Here is a 13,167-nt window from a genome sequence, read left to right on the forward strand (position 1 = left end):
GGTCAAGCTAGGTCACGCCCACCCCTTGCATCATAAGCCCACTTTATATATTTACCCGTGTTCAACTTGGAGCCCGTTAACTCCAGGTTTTATCTCTGAATTCTCTTTTTAAGTAGGTCAAAAGACCTTAATGCAAGACCACTTACCCCTGAGGGCAAAAATTCACCAGCGGATCCTTGTTCCATCCCAAATTATGTCCAGGTTTGTTATGCAACCACCTGAGCCGTTTAGAGGGGACACATGATATGTGGTGATGATAATGTCACAGGTTTCCCTAGTTATATGAGGGCCATAAAGGAAAAAGATGACTCCCCAGTCACCACAGGTAATCACAACAAAACATAAACTCCAGTTCATACTGAAGAACTCAAAACCATTATAGTTCCTTCCAGACTGGTGAACGGCCATTGAATCGCTGACTTGTGAGCAAAGGGTGTGGAGTGGGAACAGAGACAGTACAGCTGTGCCTTCGACGATACAGTAACAGGAAACAGATTTAATCTCATGCTAAACAACCGAAAAATTGGGACACTACAGATGAAAGCAGAGCTTCCGGAGTTGGGGCGTGGCTTTGCCCTGGGGGCGTGGCATTCATAACAAGTTGGGGTTGGGCGTAACAGTTGAGGGGCGGGGCCAGGCGGGGGCGTGGTCAGCAGTGGAGCTCGGCCTGGGCTCAGAGGCGCATCGGCCCTACCGGCGAGAACCGCACAGGCCTGTGGGCCAGAGAGTGACAGAGCTGTGAGTGAGGGGCCAGGCCCGCGGAAGCGGGGAGACAAAGGGCGGGGGCTCTGACCACCCACCTCTCGCCCACTCCTAGCCGCCCCGCCTGCCCGGCCATGCGGTGCGCGCTGCTCCTGCTGCTGCTGCTCCTCCCGGCTGCCCCCGGCCCCGCTGCCACTGCCGCTCCCATCCCGGAAACCAAAACCCAGGAGAGCCTGCAGCAGAGCCTCCTCCAAGGTCACAACAGCCTCTCATTGGGGGTTGGGGAGAGGAGGACAGGGAAGAGGGGCGGAGGCAGACAGCAAGGGTGGGAGCCAGAGGGACACCAAGAAGGGAGAGACATAGACATGACATACAGGGAGGGGGCCTGAGGGACAGAGGCGATTGGGCAGGACAGATGAGGGGCAGGAATAAAGAGATGATGGGACAGAAGGAAGGTGGGGCAGGGGGCAAGGATGGGTAAGAACAGGGGACAGGATGAGGGTGGACTGGTCCAGCCCTGAGAGTCAAGAGGATGGAGAGACAAGGGGGTGGCAGGGAGCTGGGAACAGGTCTGGAGGGGCATCGGAGATCCAACCCCACACCTGCTCCAAGCCCGGGGGATCTGCCTGTGGCTTCTCTCCAGGAACTGCCCTGCACAGAGAACCAGGGCACTGGCTGGGGCGGGCACCCTTCCAGCCACACCTGGAGCCTGCTTGTTCTTCCCCAGGTCCCCAAGCTGGAGAAAACAGAGGCCAGCGGGCAGTCGCAAACCACCTCCCTCACTTTGGCTGTCCTCCTGTGGCATGATGTCGCTGCCACCGCGGTGCAGCCCTGAAGCCCAGGAGGCAGGACTGTGGCTTATGGGGGGGACCTGGGGCTTCCCCCACCCCAGCAAACATCCCCCAAGACCCACTTCTGAGGCCCCCTTCCCCAGGCTCAGCATCAGGGGCTGGGCGTGGGCATCAGAGCACTGGCAGACATGTACCCTCTCTTGCTTCTTCGGATTATTAAAATTGTTTTGAAGTTAAAGTGATGTGTTCATTGACAGCTCTGTTCTGTGGGGTCCAGTGAGGGGCACAGGCCATGGGGCTGTCTGGGCCCTGTGGGCAGCAGGAGCCATAACTCCAGCTCTAGGGATCCCAACTATTGTCTGGAGAGACCCCCTATTCCATCCAAGCCAGAGGCGCTGGCCCATAGTGACATCTGCCTTCAGGTGGTCGGAGGGGGAATGCCTGGGCATCAGGAAAAGAGCCACGGGTGGAGCTGGGGGCCAGAAAGGGCAGAGAGCCTGGGGCTGGCAGAAGAAGGCAAGATGGGGTATAAACTGGCCCAGCAAGGGTAGGGGTGTAGCTTGCACAGGTGGGGTGCACCAGGGGCCTGGAGTGACCATGCCTGATGGAGATCTCGGGCAACAAGAAATGGGTCCGCGGTGGAGCAGGGAAGCCTACAGGAGGTGGGATGGTTGCCGCGCCTGCACTGTGGCCGTGGTGTGACACTGAGTGTCAACAACTGACTGAATAAACCGAACCCTGATTGGTAATGCCAATTTTCTTTTCTTTTTTGGCTGGGCTGCGTGGCATGCAGGATCTTCCCTGACCAGGGATCAAACCTATGTCCCCTAACCACTGGACCACCAGGGAAGTCCTGCCAATTTTTACAGCGTAAATAATCCCACACTGGCAGATCTAAACATACCAATATGACCTGTACATTCTGCTTCTCAGAAAAGACAACTAACTGTCTTCCCCGTGAGCCTGCTGGCGCACACAATGATTTTTAGGTCCCTGGCCAGCAGCTCTTCAATGCAGTTGGGCCTTCAGCGATCTCTGTATGCTTTTTTCACTAGAGCGGTAGGTACTTTTTGCTAACCATCAATTCCATTGACCATACTTGGGATGCATGATGCCCAGTTATCTGAGGAGGACAGCCCAAGGATGCTATTATTTTATTTCCAAAAGTGGGTTTCACCATCATAGGTTATAAATTGAAATGTGAAAAAATCTTATGCTGTGGGCAGGACTCCTCTCTCCTTGTTTCCAGAAAGACCTCTCAGGAAGCACAGGATGTTTTCCCACCTCCTTTGCCCCCTGCTCACCTGGACTGGTAAAGAACCCGCCTGTCAATACAAGAGATTTAGGTTCAGTCCCTGGGTTGGGTAGATCCCCTACAGGAGGGCATGGCAACCCACTCCAGGATTCTTGCCTGGAGAATCTCATGGACAGAGGAGCCTGGCGGGCTACAGACCACGGGGTTGCAAAGAGTCGGACATGACTGAGCACACACAGACATACACAGCTAGACTCATATCATTTGTGAGTTTGAAGCAGCACTGAGTGTGCTGAGCAGACCCGACCCGGTCTCTCCGGGGCCCCCTCTTCTCGGGTCCTTCTTCCCCTCACAGAAGACATTTATCACTGTGTCACCTGTGACTGGCAGCCTAGGCTCCAGAGCGGGTCGCCGATCACCCTGGGCAGGAGTGCGTAGGATTCTCGTGGAGAAATGAGCCCACGCGGGAAGGCGGGCTTCCTGGGGCGGAAACCACCGCGGTCCCCCGGGACCTGCGGGCAGCCCTGCCCTCTGGCGGCAGAACTCGGAACTGCACCGCCACCTCGCGTTCATTATGGAATTGTTCCCCCTCTCCCTAGCGAGCTTCTCTAGTGGTTCAAAGGGTAGAGCATCTGCCTGCAGTGCAGGTAGACCCGGGACCTATCCGTGGGTCAGGAAGACCCTCTGGAGGAGGAAATGGCAACCCACTCCAGTACCTCTGCCCGGAAAATCCCATGAACGGAGGAGCCCTGTAGGCTACAGTCCATGGGGTCCCAAAGAGTTAGATGTCCTTTTCATTACAGGGGACTGAAATGCAAAAGCAAGAAGTCAAGAAACACCTGGAGTAACAGGCAAATTTGGCCTTGGAATGCGAATGAAGCAGGGCAAAGACTAATAGAGTTTTGCCAAGAAAATGCACTGGTCATAGCAAACACTCTTTTCCAAAAACACAAGAGAAGACTCTACACATGGACATCACCAGATGGTCAACACCGAAATCAGATTGATTATATTCTTTGCAGCCAAAGATGGAGAAGCTCTGTACAGTCAACAAAAACAAGACCAGGAGCTGACTGTGGCTCAGATCATGAACTCCTTATTAGCAAATTCAGACTTCAATTGAAGAAAGTAGGGAAAACCGCTAGACCATTCAGGTATGACCTAAATCAAATCCCTTATGATTATACAGTGGAAGTTAGAAATAGATTTAAGGGACTAGATCTCATAGATAGAGTGCCTGATGAACTATGGAATGAGGTTCGTGACATTGTACAGGAGTCAGGGATCAAGACCATCCCCATGGAAAAGAAATGCAAAAAAGCAAAATGGCTGTCTGGGGAGGCCTTACAAATAGCGGTGAAAAGAAGAGAGGCGAAAAGCAAAGGAGAAAAGGAAAGATATAAGCATCTGAATGCAGAGTTCCAGAGAATAGCAAGAAGAGATAAGAAAGCCTTCCTCAGCAATCAATGCAAAGAAATAGAGGAAAAGAACAGAATGGGAAAGACTAGAGATCTCTTCAAGAAAATTAGAGATAGCAAGGGAACATTTCATGCAAAGATGGGCTCAATAAAGGACAGAAATGGTATGGACCTAACAGAAGCAGAAGATATTAAGAAGAGGTGGCAAGAATACACAGAAGAACTGTACAAAAAAGATCTTCATGACCCAGAGAATCATGATGGTGTGATCACTAATCTAGAGCCAGACATCCTGGAATGTGAAGTCAAGTGGGCCTTGGAAAGCATTGCTATGAACAAAGCTAGTGGAGGTGATGGAATTCCAGTTGAGCTGTTTCAAATCCTGAAAGATGATGCTGTGAAAGTGCTGCACTCAATATGCCAGCACATTTGGCAAACTCAGCAGTGGCCACAGGACTGGAAAAGGTCAGTTTTCATTCCAATCTCAAAGAAAGGCAATGCCAAAGAATGCTCAAACTACCGCACAATTGCACTCATCTCACACGCTAGTAAAGTAATGCTCAAAATTCTCCAAGCCAGGCTTCAGCAATACGTGAACCGTGAACTTCCTGATGTTCAAGCTGGTTTTAGAAAAGGCAGAGGAGCCAGAGATCAAATTGCCAACATCCGCTGGATCATGGAAAAAGCAAGAGAGTTCCAGAAAACCATGTATTTCTGCTTTATTGACTATGCCAAAATCTTTGTGTGGATCACAATAAACTGTGGAAAATTCTGAAAGAGATGGGAATACCAGACCACCTGACCTGCCTCTTGAGAAATCTGCATGCAGGTCAGGAAGCAGCAGTTAGAACTGGACATGGAACAACAGACTGGTTCCAAATAGGAAAAGGAGTACATCAAGGCTGTCTATTGTCACCCTGCTTGTTTCACTTCTATGCAGAGTCCATCATGAGAAATGCTGGGCTGGAAGAAGCACAAGCTGGAATCAAGATTGCCAGGAGAAATATCAATAACCTCAGATATGCAGATGATACCACCCTTATGGCAGAAAGTGAAGAGGAACTAAAAAGCCTGTTGATGAGAGTGAAAGAGGAAAGTGAAAAAGTTGGCCTAAAGCTCAACATTCAGAAAACCAAGATCATGGCATCTGGTCCCATCACTGCATGGGAAATAGATGTGGAAACAGTGGAAACAGTGTCAGACTTTATTTTGGGGGGCTCCAAAATCACTGCAGATGGTGATTGCAGCCATGAAATTAAAAGACGCTTACTCCTTGGAAGAAAAGTTATGACCAACCTAGATAGTATATTCAAAAGCAGAGGCATTACTTTGCCAACTAAGGTCCGTCTAGTCAAGGCTATGGTTTTTCCTGTGGTCATGTATGGATGTGAGAGTTGGACTGTGAAGAAGGCTGAGCGCCGAAGAATTGATGCTTTTGAACTGTGGTGTTGGAGAAGACTCTTGAGAGTCCCTTGGACTGCAAGGAGATCCAACCAGTCCATGCTGAAGGAGATCAGCCCTGGGATTTCTTTGGAAGGAATGATGCTAAAGCTGAAACTCCAGCACTCTGGCCACCTCATGTGAAGAGGTGACTCATTGGAAAAGACTCTGATGCTGGGAGGGATTGGGGGCAGGAGGAGAAGGGGATGACAGAGGATGAGATGGCTGGATGGCATCACAGACTCGATGGATGTGAGTTTGAGTGAACTCCGGGAGTTGGTGATGGACAGGGAGGCCCGGCGTGCTGCGATTCATGGGGTCGCAAAGAGTCGGACACGACTGAGCGACTGAACTGAACTGAACTGAGCGACTTCACTTTCCCTTTTCACTTTCCTCCTCTCCAGGTGGGCCCCCTCCATGTTGGGGACCGGGGGACACCCCAGTCGTGAGCATCCTTTGGGCTAACAACCTAATTAATTAAAACAATTACTGCTGTGAATGAAGCAAGGGTCCGAAGGAGGTGGTAAGTGAGGGGCCACTGAAGACCAGGGACGTTCATGAGGTTTGCAAGCTGGCCTCTGGGTTCCAGGGGCTGGAACCTTTGCCCCCGGGACTACTCCGGGCTGGAGAGCAGGGATTCTCACTGGGCTCCCCATGCTGATCTCCTCCTCCTGCCCCCAGGCTCTGAGTGCTGGGCTGTGAGCCCCCTGGTGCTGCGGCCTTTGGGCGGCCCCTGCCCAAGGCCTGGGTTCCTCTCTCCCCAGAAAGGGATCAGGGTTCGGGTAGCAAAGGGTCTTGGGGGAAGTTCTTCGTTTTCAGGATGCACAACAGGCCAAACAGCGAAATGCGAGGCACATAGCAAAGAAAAGTGTTATTATTCACGAGGCCCCCGGGGAAGAAGAGAACAAATCTCGACCCACCTGCTTGAAGGGGCGGGGCTTGGGATATTTGTGGGATAAAGCTGCGGCGTGGGGAGGCACGTGGGGGAAGCTGATTGGAGAGAAGGTAAAGGTGCGATCATCGTAGTACTGCGCAGGCGCGGCTGAGCTTCAGGCTTCCTGGAAGCGGAAGGGCGGCTCCAGCACGTTCTGCAGGTGGAGCTCGCGGCTCTCTGACGTCAGAAGGCACGCTTGCGCGTCCCCACGTGGCGAGTACGTGGGCTCAACCGGTCTTAACCAGTGGCTGCAAGTCCCTGAGAAACAAGTTGGGCAAACATCTTATTTTTTAGGCCGCTTGGAGGATGTTCACGTCTTTCGTAGCAACAGTTAAAGCCAGCTGGATGCTGAAGTCAGGGTACAGTTGATTATTTCTTAAGCAAGTTATAGTCTAATGGATCTGAAGACTGCCCTCGGTTTCAAAAGGACTGAACCCTCTTCTCCCTGATGCCATAGACCGGCCCCAAGACCGAGATGAAGGCAAGAGTTCCAGCCTCAAGACCTGTGCCCAGAAGACCTCTATGTCACCCCCAGGTCAGTCCTCCCTGGAGAGAATTCCAGAGCCCCTGGAAAGGAAGGACTGAGTTGGGGGGTTGAGGGGAGTGGCGGTGTCCCCCTGAGAAGCGTGGGGAAGACTTGGGAGCCCAAGGAGGCCCCGCCAGCTGGAGGACATGCACAGTTCAGCAGTAAAGCGGAAGGTGAGAGTTGAGGCACAGACACCTGGCTCCGGTCCTCTCCCGGGATGGTCTCTGCTGAGATTGTAACTGCTTTCCGCTCAAACTTTGGGTCTCCTTTCCCCATCTGCAAAATGGAAACAGGAGTGGCTCCTCCCACAAGAGGCAGATCTCCGTTGTCTTGGGCTGCTGTGTATGATGGGGGTGTGATGTCTGGGAGCGTGAAAGGGTGTGCTAATCAGCTTTTGTAGATGTTATCATAGATGATTTGGCCTCTGCTGATTGTAGGGCTAAACTACCCACCAATTGTGTTCCGGGGTTTGTCCTGAGAGGGCATGATGTCCCACTGGTTTAGAGGGGAGCTTCCAGTAATAAAACCAGTCGATGCCATTGACCTCTCATTGTTATCACTCAGTCATACCTATCAGTTTAATCCCAGATACAATTATTTTATTTTATTTATTTGTAACAAGGTTTTTTAAAATATTTATTTTTTTTGACTGCTCCGGGTCTTAGTTGCAGCACGTTCAGGATCTTCGATCTCCCTTGCAGCCTGCAGGATCTTTAGTTGTGGCGTGAGAGTTGTGGAATGCAGGTTCTTAGTGCCGGCATGTGTGATCTAGTTCCCTGATCAGGGATGGAACCCGGGCCCCCTGCATTGGGAGGGTGGAGTCTTAGCCACTGGACCACCAGGGAAGTTCCCTAGGTACATTTTAAAGCAATGGGATCCTTCCAGGTCTCTGATTTCCGCATCTGGAGGAAATGCCTCCTCCCCCAAGAACAGCGCAGAGCTCCACCCGCTGGTGTCAAAGTGTGGAGTTGAGTTTTCCCAGCATCGAGATCTCCACCATGACCCATTGGGCAAAAGCGCTCTGTTGGTCCTCGGGGCTGGGAGGACTATGCTCCCTCACGGATCTGATAAAGTCTCTGGCCCAACGGGATCCACGAAGCGAATATGGAACTTGAGACGGTAATTTGTAGGGACAGATTCCCTTCCAGATGTAATTTGTTTGGCAAAAAGCACAGAGGATGTGATAGAGGAGGCAGGTATATTGTCAGAGTGTTTTTGTATCCTCCCGAATTAGGTTGGTAGTAATCCAAGCTAGATTGTCTTAAATTAACATGTTAATTGTAGGTTTTCAAATGGTCTCTGACATATCATGGTTTGATTTACCATTTTCTAACTCTACCGTGGTGTGGAAGCAATACACGGTCTGCAGAATTTTGATCTTTTCCCGGGCTAGCAATATGCAGTGTGCTACTCTTTCATGATGCTGGGCAGTGGCAGTGAGCCACAGCTCCCAGTCAGCCTCGCATTCGCAGTCATGATGATAAATGACCAATACACGTACAACCATCCTGGACACAGACACCGTTCTGGTTTTCACTTTCAGTATAGCATTCAATCAATTATATGAGATACTCAGCATTTATTATAAAATAAGCTTTGTGTTAGATGATTTCACCCAACTGTAGGCTAATGTGAGTGTTCGGAGCGTGTTAAGGTAGGCTCGACTAAGCTGTGAAGTTTGGTAGGTTAGGTGTATTAAATACCAATTAAATCGATTCCTGTAGCTTTGTAGTATTGTCTGAAAGCTTGACGGATTATGCCTTCAGGTTTGTTCTTTTTCCTCAGGAGTGCTTTGGCAATTCTGAATCTTTTGTGGTCGCATATACATTTTAGGATTATTTGTTCTAGTTCTCTGGAAAGTTTCATGGGTTATTTTGATAGGAGATGCATTAAATCTGTAGATTGCTTTGGGTAATATGGCCACTTTAACAATATTAATTCTTCCAATCCAAGAGCATGGTATATTTTTTTATTTCTTTGAATCATCATCAGTTTTCTTTATCAGTGTTTTATACTTTTCAGGATGTAGATCTTTCACCTCCTTGGTTAGGTTTATTCCTAGTTATTTTAAATGGGTGGTGGTTTTTTTTTTCTTTCTCTTTCTGATGTTTCATTGTTGGTATAAAGAAATGAAACAGATTTATATTTATCAATCTTGTATCCTACTAACTTGCTGAGTTAATTTCTTAGCTGTATTAGTTTTTGTGTGGAGTCACTAGGGTTTTCTGCATAGAGTGTCATTCTCACCTGGATATGACAATTGAACCTCTTCCCTTTCATTTGAATACCTTTTATTTCTTTTTCATAAATGATTGCTATGCCTAGGACTTCCAGTACTGTGTTGAAAGAGAAAGTATTCTTGTTTTGTTCCAAAGTTTAGCACGAAGGCTTTCAGCTTCTCACCGTTGAGTATTATGTTGGCTTGGGGTTTGACCATGGTCTTATATTTTCACATGCTTTGTATATTTGTCAAGCTGAGTCTTTTTCTGCTCTGCAGAAACTTTTGCCAACATCAGTTGCAACACATCTTAAAAGATTTACTGCAGGTAATGAATTCTTTCTCCTTTTTTTTTACATCCAGAAAATTTGAAATTTTTGTCATCTCTTTTGAAAGATATTTTTACTGTGTATGGATTTTTTTTATACTTCAAAAATGTTGTTCCACTGTCTTCAGCCTTGCATTCTTTATGACAAATAGTTGGCCATAACTCTGTGTTTATTACTCTGTATATAATATATCTTTATAGATATTTACTTCCCTGGCCTACAATGTGGGAGACCCCTGGGTTCAATCCCAGGGTTGGGAAGATCTCCTGGAGAAGGAAATGGCAACCCACTCCAGTATTCTTGCCTGGAAAATCCCATGGATGGAGGAGCCTGGTGGGCTACAGTCCATGGGGTCACAAAAAGTTGGACACGACTAAGCAACTTCACTATAGATATTTTTATATTTTCTTTTTGTCACTGATGGATGGATGTTTAGACTGCACTGTGCGACATGTGAGATCTTGGTTCCCTGAGCAAGGACTGAGCCTGTGCCCCCTGCATGGGAAGCTCAGAGTCTTCACTACTGCGCCTCCAGGGAAGTCCCATTTTGTCACTGATATAAAGATATTTCATTGTTTTCTTCCTATTTCTTGTGCTTGGGATTTTTTTAATTTCTTGGATCTGTGGACTTAGTTTTGTTTTTGTTTTTACATTTGGAAGTTTCTTTAGCCCTTATTTTCTCTTCTCTTCATTTTGGATAGTTTCTATCTCAATATCAAGTTCACTAATCTCTTCTGCATTGTCTAATCTGCTGTTAATTTCATCCAGTGTAATTTTTCATTAGGACATTGTTATTTTCTCCTCTAGAAGTTTCTTTTTTCACCTTTTTGGTATATGCCATGTTTCTCCTAAACATGTCCAGTTTTTCCTCTAGTTCATGAATATATGGAATACAGTTATTATAACTTGTAATGTCCTTCTCTGCTAAAATCTATCATCTGTGTTATTTCTGGATCAGTTCTGACTGATTTTTCACCTTATTATGGATCATATTTTCCTGCTTTGCATGCTGGGTCATTTTTGATTGCAGATAAGGCATTACAGAAAGATAGCTTATACTTATTTTCCATAGCTAAACTCTCAAGGTTTTCTGGTGAATCTACAAACCACTGAAATTGTTTTCTCTGATACCACTCATTAATCCACCTAATGAATGACAGATTTTTCTGACCTCCTTGCTAGATTACAGCAAATCGGTGTATCTGGGGAAAAAAAGTGTCCATTCCAAGACTGTCTGCAGCATTTATTCTTTCCTTTCCCTCTTTCTTTAATTTAAATCTTGGTGGGTTTTGTTTTTACTTAGAAGTCAACCCACGGTTGTGATCTCTGTTGTATATGAGTAAACAGCATGCTGATCGCTAACCAAGTGTCTTTTTTAAGTTTTTCTTTAATGTCAGACACAAAAGAATATGTACCTTAGAGTTCAGAGACAAGCAAAACGAATATAAGGTGCTAAACACTTGACTACTGTTTTCCTTCAGGGGAGAGGGAGGGTAACAGTAGGAGGGGGGGTGAGAATGGTTTCTGGAATTCTGGCAAAATTCCATTTTATCCCTTTGTGAGCATTCATTCAACTCTGCCATTATTTTGTGCACTTCTCTGTAGGTCTGTTATGTATCAGTTATAATGTATATTTTAAATGATGGTCAACATCTGGTAAAAAAAAAATAAAGTTGTATTTATAGTGCTGAATTTAAGAATCAATTGCATATGGGTTAAACATTTAACTGTTTCTTTTAAACCAAACCATAAATATTTAATAAGAAAATGTAGGCAGGAAATTTTTAAAATTTCTTTATTTACTTGTGCAATAGCAAAAGCGTTTATTAAGTAAACTAAAATTTTACCAATACAGGATGATTTCCAAGATAGATTGCTAAACAAAAGAAGACATATACATAATAGTTTGGGAACAGCGCTTGTGTTTTGCCAATCAAAAAAGAGTAAATTAGGGGCTTCCCCTAGTGGTCCAGTGGTTAAAGATTTTGCCTTCCAATGCAGGTTCAATCCCTGATCTGGGAGCTAAGATCCCCCATGCCTCATGGCCGAAAACGAAAACATAAAACAGAAGCAGTAATGTAACAAATTTAATAAAGACTTTTAAAATGGTCAGAAAAATCTTGAAGAGTAAATAACACACATGTATGTGTATGTACCTAGATCTGTGAGGAGAAATAGGAATCTGACAAAAATCCATTGCCATTGCGTGAGTTTGGAGTCAGGGTTCTTGCAGGGGGCAGACTGTATTCTTGTATACCCTTTGAAATTTGAGCCAAGTATTTTGTATTTTTAAAAAGTAAAATTAACCCTTAGTTACAAAAATAGGTAGCAACATGGGAAATGTATGTAAATCAGTGTTAATTGGGAACAGCAGGATAGAAGACCATGTATTCCGCAGTGCTATGATTTTCGGTGTAAGTGGGCAGAAGAACACAGGAAGTCTGTGTAGCTGGATTTTGCTGTCCAGAGCTGCTGATGCTGAACATGGGATGGTGGTGGTGATGCTGAGGATGCGGATAAGGATGAAAATGTCTACCCCCACCAGTTACACCAGTCAGCCCATCCTGAGATCTTCAGTCTCCTGGCCGCCCCTTGGTTCAAACTTTGGGGAAACATGGTGTGAGCAGGAACCTCCCTCTCCTCTCTCCAGGGAGCCGTCTGCCAAGCTGCTTTGGGCTGTTCATCCCCCTGAGTTCAAGTCTACCCCCAGCTCTTGCAGCAGACAGTCTCTTGATCGCGTCAGGGTGGTGGCTTCCTGTCCCCTTGGCCCAGCAGTTTCAGCCTTTCTCAGGACTACCCCAGTTCCAGGTCCCAATTCCCTCTCCAGCCTTCTGAGACCATCAAGCTCCTTAGGTGCCCCAGCAGGCGGAGAAGATCACTAATGAGGCCCTGGGGCTTTGGATCCAGCTAGACCCTTAAGTGGGCCCTGGGAAACCTATTAAGTGTCCCTTTTCTTGTTGAGAGTCCCTGGGAACAGAAGTTGGATGATGATGAGCGAAGAGGGAAAATGAGGAGGTGGAGGCTGTAGGCGCGTCACTTCCTACAAAACCCCTCTACAGTCTCCGCTGCTACCCCAGCATTTTTATTTGCAGAGGAGCTGCTGTTTGATCCTGGCCTTGAATGAGTAGATTTTCAGGTGGGGAAAGGATATTCTGACGTGGAGAAGGATGTGTGAGGTCAGGGAGGTCGGAGTGGCCAGGGCACGTGCAGGTGGCTGGGCGGGGGGGGGGGACTTGTGAATAAGGGGCAGGGACATAGGATGTTGGAGAGGAGGCCAGAAAGGTGTGCTGGGTCCACGTCGTGATGATTGGAACTTGTGTTTCTTCCAACCAGAATTTGAGCCACATTCTGCACGACCCCAACTAGATCGCTCCCTCAGGAGTCATGGCTAAGATCATGGCTAAGGATCAGAGGGTGGGCCATACACCCAGCCAGCCAAGTAGCTAAGGATTGAATGCAGCTGGAATTTGGGGTCTGGGCTTCTCTAGATCAGTCTCCATATTCTGGTCTCTCCTCCTGGGATGTCAGGGAAGAGGGCACCTCGTGGGTGCGGG

Source organism: Capra hircus, chromosome 25 (genome assembly GCF_001704415.2).
Source record: "Capra hircus breed San Clemente chromosome 25, ASM170441v1, whole genome shotgun sequence".
NCBI lineage: Eukaryota > Metazoa > Chordata > Mammalia > Artiodactyla > Bovidae > Capra > Capra hircus.